A 16174-nucleotide genomic window follows, 5' to 3' on the forward strand; every position below is an offset into this window, starting at 1 on the left:
AACTAATTGAAGCAGATCCCTTTGGAAGATATATCGCGCTAGACTTAATCTTAGAAGGGAAAAAGACATTACTTTTGGGAATTTATGCTCCTAATCAACAGCAAGATGGATTCTATAGAAATCTTCATGCTAAATTAGTACAGTGGGACTTTAAGTCTTGTATACTATTGGGTGACTGGAACGGCGTGATTGACACTAAAAGAGATAAGAAGACCTCTCGCCCAAATACTAAAATCCGAGCTAAGTTACCCAAAACTTTTTTTGACATGATGGACGACTTCGAATTAAGAGATGTTTGGCGAGAAAGAAACGCAGAGGAATATGACTTCACCTTTTTTTCTGATAGACATCAATCCCTTTCAAGGATTGATTTTATACTAATCACTAATGATTTACTTTTTAGGGTGAAGAAGACAAAGATTGCGGCGAGGGTCCTTTCGGATCATAACCCAGTTTGGATGGAATTGGGAAGGGTAGTGCAGGCAAGAAGGTCTTGGAGGCTGAATGAAAACTTATTCAGATATGAAAAGTACATTAATGATTGTAAAAAATGGTTATCTGAATACTTTGTTCTGAATATGAATAAGGGTACATCTATGGAATTTGTATGGGATGCAAGCAAAGCGTATATGAGAGGAGTACTGATGAATATAAACAAAATACATAGGCATAAACAAGGGCAAAAACGAAAAGAATTGGAAGAGGAAATTAAAGGGAAAGAGTTGGAGTTAACATTGAATCCAGGCGATACAAAGGTTAAGGAAGCAATCACCATATTAAAATCCCAATTTGATATGTTGATCTCTGACCAGGTAGCCACTAGTTTATTATATGCAAAACACAACACTTTTTGTAACGCAAATAAACCGGGCAGATGGTTAGCTTATCAGATTAGGAAAAAAAGGAAAATTCGAAATATAACCAAATTAAGTTATAGAGGGAAGGAGGTGTTTCAACAGGAGGAGATTCAAAAGGCATTTCGTGAATTTTTTACAGAATTGTACAAAGGGGACAAAATTAAGGGTTTAGATATAGACAAATACTTAGATAAAGAGAAAATACCCCTAGTTAGAGAAGAGTACAGGCAAAATCTGAACCAACCAATAACCTCAGGGGAAATCTTGCAGGTAATCAAACAACTAAAGTTAGGGAAAGCGCCAGGCACAGATGGCTTGACAGTGGTTTACTATAAAAACTTACAGTTAGAAATGGTAGAACCTCTTAGAGAACTATTTAATAAAATTCAAACGGAAGGTAAAGTGCCCCCATCTTGGAAGACAGCGTTTATATCTTTGATACCCAAAGAAGATCAAGATATTACCCAACCAAAAAATTATAGACCTATCTCATTACTTAATGTAGATTATAAATTTTTTACTAAAATACTAGCAAATAGGTTAATGGTGGTTATTCAACAATTGATACATACCAACCAAACAGGTTTTATAGGGGAGACAGATGAAGAGTAATGTTAGACTAATCATTAATGCATTAGAATATTTGGGAAAGAACAACGAAATCCCTGCTGCGTTCATATTTCTGGATGCTGAGAAGGCCTTCGATCGAGTTAATTGGCAATTTCTGTTGAAGATATTGCAAAAAATGCAGATAGGAGATAGCTTTTTACGGTCAAAGCAATATACCAACAGCAAACAGCTCAAATCATAGTCAACGGAAGTTTAACAGACGCTTTTCAAATCGGAAAAGGTACAAGACAGGGCTGTCCTTTGTCCCCACTATTGTTCATTATAACTTTGGAAGTATTATTGAATAAAATACGGGGCTTGGATGGTCTAAAAGGGATCAAGATTAGGCAGCAAGAATACAGAGTCCGTGCTTTTGCGGATGATTTGGTCATAATATTGGAACAACCGCAGGAATTCAGTATGGTTTTAATGAATACGATTAATCAATATGGTCAAGTGTCTGGTTTTAAAATAAATTTAGGAAAAACAAAAATATTAGCTATAAATATGAATACTAAACAAAAAGAAGAACTAGGAGGGATGCTAGGATGTGAGGTAGTTAAAAAAGTCAAATATCTTGGAATTAATATTTTAACTTCAAATGGGAAACTATATAAGCATAATTATGAACCACTTTGGCGGAGTATACAGATAGAGATGAAAAAAATGGGAGAAATTGCACTTATCTTTGCTGGGTAGGATAGCGGCAGTGAAAATGAACATTTTACCAAAAATTTTATTTCTTTTTCAAATGCTACCTATACTTAAAAAAGATGCGAATCTTTTAGAATGGCAGAAGGGTATCAACAAATTTGTATGGGCTGGAAAGAAGCCGAGGGTAAAGATGAAAATAATGCAAGATGTACGCGAGAGAGGAGGATTGAAATTACCTAACCTAAAATTATATTATGATGCAGTGGCGCTATCCGCAATTAGTGATTGGACCCATTTAACCAATGATAGAATACTGAATATCGAGGGACATGATCTGGTATATGGTTGACATGCTTACTTGTTATTCAACAAAAAATTGGATAAGAACTTTAAAAGTCATATCTTAAGAAATGCTTTATTGCGGGTCTGGAAAAAATATCAATATAAACTAAATGATAAGTTACCCATGTGGGCAATTCCTAGACATGCAATTGAAAATATGAATATAGAACAAAAACACGATAGAACCACTTACAGACAACTTCTCACTTTGGAAAGGGGGGTTCTACAACTAAAATCTTTAGAGGTATTGAAAGAGGAGAAGGTAGCTCAAACATGGTTCCAGTATGGCCAATTACAGGCCAGGTGGAAAATAGACCCAAAAACTGGTTTTATCCAAGTTGAGGATAATTTGTTTAAACAAATAAGAGATCAAAGCTTAATGCATATAAAGAGGATATATAATGTACTAATACAGATGGATTCGGAAACGGAATTGGTTAAAGATTGTATGATAAAGTGGGCTCAGAATATTGAAGAACCAATAATGTTGGACACGTGGGAAAGAATATGGGTAAGAAATGTGAAATTTACACAAGCACAAAACCTGAGAGAAAATTTTTATAAGATGTTTTATAGATGGCATTTAGATCCTAAAAAGCTGGCTTCTATGTATCCGAATGTACAGCCTAAATGTTGGAGATGTGGTTCTCTCGATGCTACATATTTTCATATATGGTGGACTTGTCAAAAGGTTAAGGCATTTTGGATAAAAATGTGGTGGATCATGCAAAATATCTTTAAAAGAAGGATAAAGTTTACTCCTCAGTTATTTTTACTAGGTATATGTACTGACTTTACAGCGGTAGAGACCAACTTGGTTCTGCACCTAATAACGGCAGCAAGACTGTTGGTGGCGCAATACTGGAAGAAGGAAGACTTGCCTACAACTCAAGAATGGACATTGAAAGTTACAAATCTAGCCGAGATGGCTAAAATATCGGCACATCTTAAAGACCACTCAAATGAGAGATATAAACGAGAGTGGAAAAAATGGATTGACTATACACAAAACAAATACGGGACTAAGAAATTCCAGATGGCCAATGCTTAAGATTAGGAATAATTTAAACTGCTCAAAGTTTGTGCAACAGGAAGAAGCTGAGTTCAACGCAGCGATGTTATTGACTTTCTTTTTTTTAATTTCCTTTGTCTTAATATATTTTAGACTGTGTTTGTTAAAAATCTACACCGTGTACGGGCTCTGGGAAGTCAGGGGGGGGGAAGGGAGGTGGGGTCTTAGGGGGGAGGGGGGGGAGGAGGGATATATAGTATCTGCTAGATTTTAAAGTAACACGATTGCACTTGTATACTGTTGCTCTTTAATTCCAGTGTAAAAATAGGACAAGCTGAATATATTAATAGATAGTAGAAATACACCGAAGGGAGGAGTAGAGGGATAGAAGAAAGAGGGGTAGAGAGGGTGGGAGAGAGGATTGGAGGGAGGGTGAGAAGGAAGAGAGGGAGTGTATTGGGAGAGAGGTGTGGTAGAGGGGGAGGGGAAGTAGGGTAGTAGTTGTAGTTGTAGTTGTAGTTAAGTTTATTTATAGGCCACCCTTTTCCCTGAGGGGACTCAGGGCGGCTAACAACTTGTATGGGAGGGGAAACATACAATGACATATAACACAATGTATAATTAAAATCGAGCAACATTCATTCAACATTCGGGTGGGGGCGGATTATACTCTTTACCCCCAGGCCTGACGGGATAGCCAGATCTTGAGGGCTGTGCGGAAGGTCTGAAGGGTGGTGAGGGTACGAATCTCCACAGGGAGATCGTTCCAGAGGGTCGGAGCTGCTACTGAAAAGGCTCTCCTCCGCGTAGTTGCCAGCCGGCACTGGCTGGCGGATGGCACTCGGAGGAGGCCTAATCTGTGAGATCTAATGGGTCGAGAGGAGGTGATTGGCAGGAGGCGGTCTCTCAAGTACGCAGATCCACTACCATGAAGGGCTTTATAGGTAGTAAGAAGCACCTTGAAGCGCACCCAGAGATCAACAGGTAGCCAGTGCAGCTCGCGGAGGATAGGTGTTATGTGGGCGAACCGAGGTGCGCCCATGATCACTCGCGCGGCCACATTCTGAACTAGCTGAAGTCGCCGGATGCTCTTCAAGGGCAGCCCCATGTAGAGCACGTTGCAGTATTCAACCCTAGAGGTCACAAGGGCACGAGTGACTGTTGTGAGAGCCTCCCGGTTCAGGTAGGGTCGCAACTGGCGCACCAGGCGAACCTGGGCAAATGCCCCCCTGGTCACAGCCGACAGATGGTAATTAAAAGTCAGCTGTGGGTCCAGGAGGACTCCCAAGTTGCGAACCCTGTCTGAGGGGTGTAATGTTTCGCCCCCCAGCCTGAGCGATGGAACACAAGCCAAATTATTGGGAGGGAAACACAACAGCCACTCGGTCTTTTCGGGGTTGAGTACAAGTTTGTTTGCCCTCATCCAGTCCCTGACGGCCTCAAGACCCTGGTTCATCACGTCCACCGCTTCATTGAGTTGGCATGGGGCGGGCAGATACAGCTGCGTATCGTCCGCATATTGATGGTATCTTATCCCATGCCTCCGAATGATCTCACCCAGCGGTTTCATGTAGATGTTAAATAGTAAAGGGGACAAGATTGACCCCTGCGGCACCCCATATGTTAGGGGCCTAGGAGTCGATCTCTGTCCCCCAACCAACACCGACTGCGACCTGTCCAAGAGGTAGGAGGAGAACCACTGCAAAACAGTGCCTCTCACCCCCACCTCCCGCAGTTGTTGCAGAAGGATACCATGGTCGATGGTATCGAAAGCCGCCGAGAGGTCAAGGAGAACCAAGATGGAGGCATGGCCTCCATCCCTGGCTCTCCAGAGATCATCGGTCAATGCGACCAAAGCGGTTTCTGTGCTGTAACCAGGTCTGAAGCCCGACTGGAAGGGGTCAAGGTAACTGGCTTCCTCCAAGGACCATTGAAGCTGGAAGGCCACCACCTTCTCAACAACCTTCCCTACAAAGGGAAGGTTAGAGACTGGACGGTAGTTGTTGAGGACAGCTGGATCCAAAGATGGTTTCTTCAGGAGGGGTCTCACCACCGCCGCTTTAAGTGCGGCGGGGAAGTGCCCCTCCCGAAGGGAGGCGGTAACAACCGCCTGGATCCAGCCTCGTGTCACCTCGCTGCTGTTGGCAACCAGCCAGGAGGGACACGGGTCCAGTATACAGGTGGAGGCACTCACAGCTCTCATGGCCTTGTCCACGTCCCCAGGGGCAACATCCTGAAACTCAACCCAGGGGTGATCTACCAATTCATCCTCTTGTGCCTCGGCTGGATCTGCAGAGGAGGAGTCCAAATCCGACCGAAACCGAGCAACTTTGTCCGCTAAGAATTGGGCATAATCCTCAGCCCTACCCTGCAAGGGTTCCCCCGTATCCCTCCTATTTAGGAGGGAGCGGGTTATCCTAAACAGGGTGGCTGGGTGGGACTCAGCGGACGCAACCAAGGTGGCAATATAAGATCTCTTTACTGCCCTAAGTGCCCTGATGTACTCCTTGGTGCAGGTTGTTAAGAGTGCTCAGTTCGATTCGGATTTATCGGACCTCCACAGGTGCTCTAGGCGTCTCCTCCGGCGCTTCCTCTCCCGGAGCTCCTTGGTGAACCAAGGAGGCCTCCGGGATCCGCCGCCTCGGAGGGGCCGTAGTAGCGCAATCCGGTCAAGGGTCTCCGATGCTGCCGAGTGCCAGGCAGCAACCAGAGTCTCCACCGGACTGTGGGCGAGAGTATCAGGAATAACCCCAAGCTCCGTCTGGAACCTCAAGGGGTCCATAAGTCGCCTGGGGCGGAACCACTTGGTCGGTTCCTCCTCCCTACAGTGGGGGTTTGGCCTTCGAAAGTCAAGCCTCAGTAGGCAGTGGTCTGACCACGACAGGGGTATGATCTCATTATCCCTCAGACCAAGATCACAAGTCCACTGCTCCGAGAGGAATACGAGGTCGAGCGTGTGACCCGCAGAGTGGGTTGGGCCCCGAATTATCTGGGTCAAGCCCATGGCTGTCATGGAAGCCATGAACTCCTGCGCCCCATCAGAGTGTTCACCGAGCGTAGGCAGATTGAAATCCCCCAGGACCATAAGCCTGGGGAACTCAATTGCTAGCTCGGCTACCGACTCGAGGAGCGAGGGGAGGGCTGCTGCAACGCTGTTGGGAGGCAGGTACGTTAGCAGCAGACGCACTTGACCCTTGAGGTCCAACTTCACCAGCAGGGACTCACACCCGACAAGCTCTGGAGCAGGGATCCTACGAGGTACTAAAGACTCCCGAATGACAATAGCCACACCCCCACCCCTTCCCTGAGCTCTCGGCTGATGAAGCACCTGAAATCCTTCTGGGCACATCTCTACGAGGGGGACTCCTCCCTCCGGGCCCAGCCAGGTTTCAGTAATACATGCCAGGTCTGCCCCCTCGTCTAAAATTAAATACTGTACAGTATATGTGTGACCGGACGAGGGGAGCCTTGTGAACTACAGACCTGGCATTTAGCGACAACAGCCGGAGACCAGGGTCCTGATTACTCGCGCCATCTGGCCTCGGAGTGGGACTCATAGGGCCGGAAGGAGGGATCTCTGTGACGTAGCGAACCCTCCTTCCCCGGTAATGGCCAGCCCTAAAGTCCCCGCCATATCTGCCCCTCCCCGTTACGACCGTAATGCTCTGGCCCACTCCCGTGTCCGTGGTCCCCCCAACCGCACCTATAGCTCCCGCATTCCCTGACAGGCCCTCCGAATCAAACACACTCATTCGTTCACTCAGACAATCCCCACGTGATAATTAAAAACACATAAAATACAGCAATATAGGGTAATAAAAAAGTGGGAACATTCGCTCAATCACATGCAATCTCATACACTCATCATACCAATTAAAAATTAAAATTGCGCAGCGTGCAGAGAACGTATGAGGCTTGTGTAAAAGATCTTAATAGTCTTAGCCTTCTCTTCTGTAAGTCTGGTGAGAGTTCTGGAAAGGGTTCAATGAGGGGGTGCAGTCCAGAGAGGGGTGCTCCGCCCCTCTCCCTTCCTCCACGTCCCAAAAACTGTGCCCAAGGCCGGAGGAGTTTCCTTTGAAAGGGCTGAGATGACATCTCTGAGCCTCCACGGGTGGTAGTAGACACACTAGGTGGGCCAGATTGTAAGTCCAAACATCCAGCTACTGTAAATAAGGGGAGCCAGGTGGCAAGAAGGGCCCCGTAGCCGTGAAAATCCACACAGGACAAGCCACACCGAAAAGAAGGCCAGATTAAATGGGGCGGAGGGGGGGGCATCCAAAAGGGTCACAGGGGCAACAAAGGCAACTGCCTGATCTCACCCGGTGCCTTGCCAGGCCAGCCCCTTCTCTGGGATAGTCTAGTGCAGTCCAAGTACTATGAGAGCGAAAACAAAAGATGACAAAAGGAGCCGAGGGCGCCGCATTTCGCAAGCCGGTGGGGCCGATGGAGCAGGGGGGGGCGCTTAAGGAGGCAGCGGCAAACAAACCAACTGCCCAGCTTCATCCAGCGCCGCTCCGAGTCGTCTACCACCTCCCCGGGTAGAGGGGAATGATGGTGGGGGTAGAGGGGAATGATGGTGGGAAGACGGAAAGTTGGAGGGGGGTGAAAGAAAGGGTGTTTGGAGGGTTGAAGAGCTACATTGGGTTTCTATTTTGGGGGGTATTATTGACAAGAGGAATGGCTGTGTTTATTGTTTAATTTTATATGGCCCCAGTTCTGTACAGTATATGTGTGACTGTACGAAAATGAAAATGGAAAATAAAACACATTTACATAACAAAAAAATAAAATAAAATAAATTTAAAAAATATATAATTATTATACAATTGTATCGCAGCGGCCAGTTGTTTCACCGGATTTGGCATTGGTTACTAGTCGGGCCCCACCCAGGGGCCTAGGACGTTGTAACGTATTTTCGTAATATGCGTGGAGATCCAAGCAGTGCGCCTTTTTGCATTTGACTGATGGTGATTTTGTCAATTTTTAACTGTTTTAAATGTAATTCCAGTGCTTTTGGAATAGCACCCGGTGCGCCAATTACCACTGGAATTACCACTGCTGGTTTGTGCCATAGTCGTTGAATTTCAATTTTTAAGTCCTGGTATTTTGCGATTTTTTCATGTTCCTTCTCAGCGACCCTGCTATCACCTGGTATTGCGATGTCTATGATTGTGACCTTATTTTTCTCAACCAGTGGGATGTCTGGTGTATTATGCGCCAGTATTTTGTCTGTTTGTATGCGAAAATCCCACAAGATCTTGACCATCTGATTTTCGGTGACTTTTTCAGGCTGATGTTCCCACCAGTTTGTTGCTGTTTCAATATTATAATTTTTGCACAAATTCCAATGGATCATTTGTGCTACTGAATTGTGCCGCAATTTATAATCAGTCTGCGCGATTTTTTTACAGCAGCTGAGTATGTGACCAACAGTTTCATCAGCTTCTTTGCAAAGTCTGCATTTGGCATCATCAGAAGATTTTTCGATTTTGGCCTTAATGGCATTTGTGCGGATAGCTTGTTCTTGCGCAGCCAGGATTAGTGACTCTGTTTCTTTCTTTAATGTACCTGTTGTTAACCATAACCAAGTTTGTTCACTGTCCACTTTATCTTTTATTTTTTCCAGAAATTGGCCATGCAGTGCTTTGTTCTGCCAACTCTCCATTCTTGATTTTATCATATCTTTTCTGTATTCTTGTTTCGTCTGTTGGGCCTTCAGTAGATTTTTGTTTTTTACTTCGATTAATAGATGTTCTTGACTTTCTTTTAAATAATCAGCCAGTGCATGTTTTTCTTCTTCAACTGTTTGCTTCACTTGTAATAATCCTCTGCCACCTGATTTTCGGGGCAGATATAGTCTATCAGTATCACCACGTGGATGTAAACTGTAGTGCATTGTCATTAGTTTCCTGGTTTTTCGGTCCAAAAGGTCCAAATCAGCTTGTGTCCAGTTAACTATACCAGCTGTGTATCTTATAACTGGTATTGCCCAGGTATTTATGTCCTTGATTGTATTTCCACCATTCAATTTAGATTTCAAAATTTTCCTAACTCTGTTGGTGTACTCTCGCCTGACAATAGTTTTTACTTCTCCATGCTTGATGTTATCCAACTGCAGAATGCCTAAGTATTTGTAGGCTTTATTTTCGTTGCATTTAATTAGTTGGCCATTGGGCATTTCAATTCCCTCACATGCAGTGATTTTGCCTCTTTTTATGGATACAGTGGCACATTTTTCCATGCCAAACTGCATTGAAATATCGGTGCTGAATACTCAGACTGTATTTGTCAATGATTGGATTTCTATTTCTGACTTTCCATAGAGTTTCGAATCATCCATATATAGTAAATGCAAAAAATTTTCAGCTTCTTTGGCTGTTTGATAGCCTAATTTCATTTTTTTTAAGATTACTGATAGTGGGATCATTGCGATGATGAAGAGAAGAGGTGAAAGTGAATCACCCTGGAAAATTCCTCGCTTGATATTAACCATTCCGTAGATCTCATTCCCTACTGCTAACTCAGTTCTCCATTGTTTCATCGCCTTTTCAGTAAAGGATGTAATATTTTTGCTAATGCCAGTTGTTTCTAAGCATTTTATGATCCAACTATGTGGCAGTGAGTCAAATGCCTTTTTGTAATCAATCCAGACCATATTCAAATTCGCTTTTCTGTTCTTACAATTTTCTAATATCATTTTATCTATTAGGGGCTGATCTATAGTGCCCCTGCTCCTTCTTTTGTTGCCTTTTTGCTCTACTGGCAAGATGTTGTTTGTTTCCAAATAATCCATCATGTTATCTGCAATAATGCCTGTGAGTAATTTGAAGGTTGTTGACAAGCATGTTATTGGTCTGTAGTTTTCAGGTGTTGTTCCTTTAGTTGCATCTTTCTGAATCAAGTATGTTTTTCCAGTTGTCAACCATTCATCAATTTGGCCCTTTTGTAAAATTTCATTCAGTTGCCTGGCCAATATTGCATGTAAACTGGTCAGCTATTTGAGCCAGAAACCATGTAATTGGTCCTTTCAAGGTGATGTCCAATTCTTTACCTTTTTTACTCGATTTTTGACCATCTCAGTTGTTATTTCTAATAACAACAGCATTTGTTTGTTGCCAATGCTTTTCTCAAAGTCATGTATCCACTTTGCTTCCTTATTGTAGTCCTTTGCATTTTCCCACAATTCTTTCCAGAATTCAACTGTGGCCTGCTTTTCTGGTTTTCACTTTTGGTGTCACCATTCACATTAAGACTTTGATAAAAACGCCGTTGATCTGATCGAAATTGCTGATTTTGTTTATATTGGATGATTCGTGCCTCGGATCTTTCAATTTTTCTAGCTGTTGCTGTTATCCCCTGTTTTACAATCTCTACAGCTTCAATGATGTTTCTTGTATCCAATCTATATCTTCTGATTAGCTGATCTATGGTTTTGTTGTTTTTAAGCCGTTGCTCATGCATGTTCTTTAAGTTACTAGCATCTGCCCTTAATTTTTTGACTTTTTGTTCTAATCGGATTTTCCATTTTGGCTTTGATGCTTTTTCTGTTGTGTGACTAGGTACATTGATTTTAATGCCTAGTTCATTAGTGACTATTACAGCTGCGCTGTACATTAACTGGTTCGTTTCCAAGATGGATCCCAATTCAATTGTTGAAAACACTGCATTAACCATTTTCATGATAGGGGCCAAAATTTTCTTAGGCACAGTTTTTAGTGATGGTAAATGTTGCCTTTCCTCATTAAGCAGAAAATGCTCCATGATCTTATCCTTCAATTCTTTTTGTTTTTGAGTTAGTTCATCAATTGGTTCAGTGATAACTGGTTCTAGTGGTGGTGGTGTTATTCCTCCCCAAGAGCTTCTTCTGGGAGTTCTACTATAATGTCTTTAGATGTGTCTTGAATATCAGTTATTTCTGCTTGTGATATTATTTTTTTGGTTTTGCAATTTGCCTGAATTTCCTCAAGTTCAACTTCACTAAACACTTTATTCCGTATAATAAATCGCCTTTGATCTGCTAGTCGTTGTTCACTAACATTTGAATCTGGATATTGTTCTTTCCATAATTCATACATTCGCTTTAAATAACCTCTTTTTTCTGGCTCTGAGTTGTAGTAACAGGCCATTATGGCACGGTTTTCATCTGCACTATATTTTTGTCGTTTTGTTGGCTGGTCCACTTGTAGCCCTTTTGTAACCCACTTGTCGACGGATGACCAGGGACCCCAATAATTATCAATTATTATTATTATTATTATTATTATTATTATTATTATTATTATTATTATTATTTTAAAAAGCCTATTTCTTTGATTAGTGTTCTTACGGAATGACTAATATGTAACATACTGGTTTTAGTACACAGGTTACAGAACTACATCAGTTAGTAGTTTAGTGCTCTCATACTGACCATGAATTGTTGTGTAGCTTATTTACATACAGGTTTATAATAGCATGCTCATCAACCACTGGACTGTCTATATTTATACTCTCAAGTAACCTGAATGAGTCAAACAATGAAACCTCATTAACAGGACGTATATGCAAAAATACACATTGGGGATTTAATGCATCCAATTCAGTCCACTGAATAAAGACTACTGACTTTAAATAACAAAGTATAAATATGTAATTCAAGTTAAGAAGACCTAGGAATAAAAATAATTAGAAGATACTACTAGTTATATCACTGAGTGAGAGGAAATATTCTTAAGTGTAAAACAATTCCCAAAAATTAATTTATCATATCATAGGTATCAGTTGACACTCATACAACTTACAAAAGGATTTTGCTATTGTAAGAGATTTGTAAAGCCACAATAATTAAGGAAGGGTGGCTTGCATGTTCTTGATAGAAACTCGAATAAGCAAATTAAACACACAACACATTGTCTATGATTATTTCTTTATATGCCTTTATACAGTATTTTTACTGTGTTTATAATGGAATCACAAAGGAGTGTTATACAACCAATGTGGTTTGGGGCAAAGTAATAAATACAGCTTATAATACTACATGGCAGAAGCATTTATATCACTCTTAAGAATTCATATAGGAGAAGAAGATGAGGCGAGAAAAAAATCTGATAAGGAATAAACATAGCTCTAATTTTTTTGGTTCTTTTAGTATAACTATCATAGTTTACATTTAAAAAAAAATACAAAGATGGGCTGTAATTTCAATGGTTTTCAAAATGTTCAGCAAATTGATGGAGAAGAGGTTATCCATATTAAGTTCAACTTGTACCTCCAAGGGCAGGGAATCACTGAATACGTGTAGCCCTTGACCACAATTGAGCCCAAAATTTCCATTGTCAATCAAGATAGTTATTAACTGATTTTTGCCCCCATTTTATAACCTTTCTTGACACAGTTGTTAAGTGAATCACTACCGTTTGTTTAGTTCAGTGGTAGTCAACCTGGTCTCTACCGCCCACTAGTGGGCGTTCCAGCTTTCATGGTGGGCTTGCTGTAGGGGTTTGCTGTAACTCTGCTTTATAAATTTTATAAAGTAAAGTTACTTCCCTACTTTATAAATAGCCATTACTGTGGAATCGGTGGACGGCTAGAAAATTTTACTACTAACAGAGATACAAAAGTGGGCAATAGGTATAAAAAGGTTGACTACCCCTGGCTTAGTTAGTAATATGGTCGTTAAGTGAATCTGGCTTTGCTTGTCAGAATGTTGCAAAAGATCATCATATGATCCCAGGGCACTGCAACTGTCATAAACACATGCCAGTTGCAAAGCAATCAAAATTTGATCATGTGACCATGGGGATGTTACAATTATCAAAAGTGTGAAAAACAATAATAAACCACTGCTTTCAGTGCCATTGTAACTTTGAATGAATGAATGATTGCCAATCAAGGACTACCTATAGTTAGGCATAAAATGAATGGTTGTAAATCAAGGACTACCTACACTATGAGCATATCAGGGAAAACACTTTTTTTGCTGTGTTTTTAAACTTTAAAGCAGCACTTTTAGACTTTATATGTCTCTCTGTTCTTTTTTATGTTTATATGAGTTTTGAACAATATATTCAACATATATTAGTTCAATCTATTTGAACTGGAAAAAATGTAAAAATAGTAACAAGAAAATGTGAAGCAATATCTCACCTCACTTTCATATTACAACTTTTATTAATCATAAGACGCTAGAAAATTTTTAATATGGAAAAGTTATCACAAAAGTAAATAATCATGTGTCAACAAATGGAACCTTCTAGATCTCATTATAAAGTAAACATTAAGGAATGAAGAATTCTTGCCAAATGTGTTGGCAAACTTGCTCTTATGATAGTTCTTAGTTGCCTTTATTTAGCTATCAATGTTGAACCCAGAATTGCCTTTATTTAACGCCCTTGTCCTTGACTGTTGATTTGTGCAAGACTGTTCATGTTCAGGTAAAGAGGCCAAATGTGCCTATAATATACGAATTAATAAAACTCTCAATCTTCCAATTTTGAATAGAAATCAGTTTCTTCTCCAGAGGTGACAAATGTGAACAAAGTACTTTCCTATATATAAGAGACTCTAGATCCGGGGTATCAAACTTGTGGTCAGCAGGCCCGATGTGTCAAGTGCTGGCCACGATTTTAGTAAAGGGGGGAGTCATGTGACTGTGTGACGATGCGAGTTTGACACTCCTGTTCTAGATTGCATACTTAGTTAATTAAAAAATTTTATGCAATTATCTGTTTATATATGAAATCAATGACAGTGAAATAAATGTTAAGAGCAACATTATACTCTGATCAGAGCTGGATAAAATAAACTGTTCTGCATATTCTAAGAACAATAGGTTACGACAGAAGATATCCCCACTGCATGATTTGTGAACTAGGAGTAGGTAAAAGAATGAAAGCTCCTGATGGATCTTTCAGTATACCGTCGTATTCTTCTTGGTTTTTAGTATCTAATATTTCTATGGATATTGTTCAATCTATCCCGTGGAAGTTGCAGCATTAAATTGATGAAAGATGCTTCCTACATTTAATTTCCTCAGCATTTGGGCCAGTTGAATGGGAATCTTCTTTTGGTTGTGGTCATCATTTCATGATTTTCATTTCATATTCCTATTTATATATTGTGTATATTTTAGCATTCTGTATTTTTAATGGTTTGTTTTTGTTGTTTTATACTGAAAAATTAATGTCATCGAGCAGCCTTATAAATTTGGTAATAAAGAAATAAAAAATGAATCATCTTAGATAGACTTAAGTAGATCCCTTATTGTGATTTACATCACCAGATCATATGTTTGCTCAAAAATTATTTTATTCATTAATTTGCATAAATCTATTTCATGCATTATTTATTTAAAAAGTTTTTAAAATATATTTGAAAATATGTTCTTTCAAGATACACACATTTGACATAATTTTGAGCTAAGCACACTGGGTTTAATAGATCAGAAAAACGTAAGCTCTACTAATTGCTACATTCCATTGGGTTGGAAATGCAAATGAGGACCACTCAAAATGTAAATCATAAAGACTGGATTTCTTAATCATCTTTAATTCCAAATCACTATTCTTTAAAATTTCTCTAAGCAAATCATCTAAGGTGCAGCAAACATAACTTCAATGAAAAGAAACAGATATAAGTTCTTTATATCCTCCATCTTTATGTATATAAGTTCAGAGAAGGCTTTCTGGTATTTTATATCTCTGTGAGTTTAAATCAAGAAATTGGGGTTTCAGTATTCTCTAAAAATCAAATTTTCAATTCATTGTTTGAAATGCTGGTTAGAAGTTCTTAAAATACATAATTTTCCGGTGTGAATGTCATAGGAAACTGGTCTAACAAATGAGGTTTCTTCTTAATGTGGGCATTTCAGAGATGAAGAGAGTTTTTGAAACTTTTAATCTTATATCTTATTAATCTTATATAATATCAGTTTAATTAATATTAAACCAGGCATACACCTTTATCCAGGTACATTATTTAATATACAATGCCTATATCTCTTGCATTTGGATATCTGCAGGATCACACTATCTAATCTCCATCCCTCCACCCAGCAGGGTTGTCCTCAAGGAAAAAAACCCAACAGCTTGAAATTTTCCTCTTCAAAAAGTGAGGGAGGACAAGATGTAAAGGTCCTCCTTCTTGGCAGAAACTCTTTTAAGTAGTCTCCAAGTCTCCAACTAAAATCTGGCTACCCTGATTTCATTCAGAAAAAATGTCAAAACTGAGTTATTCCACAGAAAATGTTCACTGAACTTGAACTAGTTATTCTAACATGGATGTGTTACATATGTTAATTCTGATTGTGGATATTTATTAATACAAAACCTGTTTTGATTTGGCCAGTGTCGTTCCAAGGCAATCTGAATTCTTCCTTGTCCTCAGTGATGAATGAAAAGCCTGAACTATTTTGTTTTCCTTGTTTATGCTTTAAAGTAAATACAGAAGCACTGGAGCTTCATTTAACTTTTTGGGCAGGTAATAAGAGATGCAGCATGCAAACCAATATTTAAAAATGGTGAGTGCATCATTGGTCAAACTGGAATTTTTAGTGGAATTCCCGTCTCCCCCCCTCTCACCCCTGACAGGATTTTTCTATACAAAACCTACATCTATTTCAGGATTTTAATCACAATAGTTTCTACTTTAAAAAAAGAAGTTCAGTATTTGCATCAGCCTTGGAAGTGCAAGTTACCAAACTTATTTTAAACACAAAAAAATT

At 40.2% G+C, this 16174-nt stretch overlaps 1 protein-coding gene across 12 annotated transcripts in view; it reads right to left on the minus strand.

Annotated features, from left to right (window-relative positions):
• The window catches only part of DTNA (dystrobrevin alpha), a 176958-nt gene that overhangs the window by 51073 nt on the left and 109711 nt on the right, over positions 1-16174 (minus strand). The gene's annotated exons all lie outside the window — the stretch shown is intronic.

The sequence above is a fragment of the Thamnophis sirtalis genome, unplaced genomic scaffold, assembly GCF_051295495.1.
Source record: "Thamnophis sirtalis isolate CommonGarterSnake01/CBP01778 unplaced genomic scaffold, rThaSir2_p1.2 scaffold_2, whole genome shotgun sequence".
Classification (NCBI taxonomy): domain Eukaryota; kingdom Metazoa; phylum Chordata; class Lepidosauria; order Squamata; family Natricidae; genus Thamnophis; species Thamnophis sirtalis.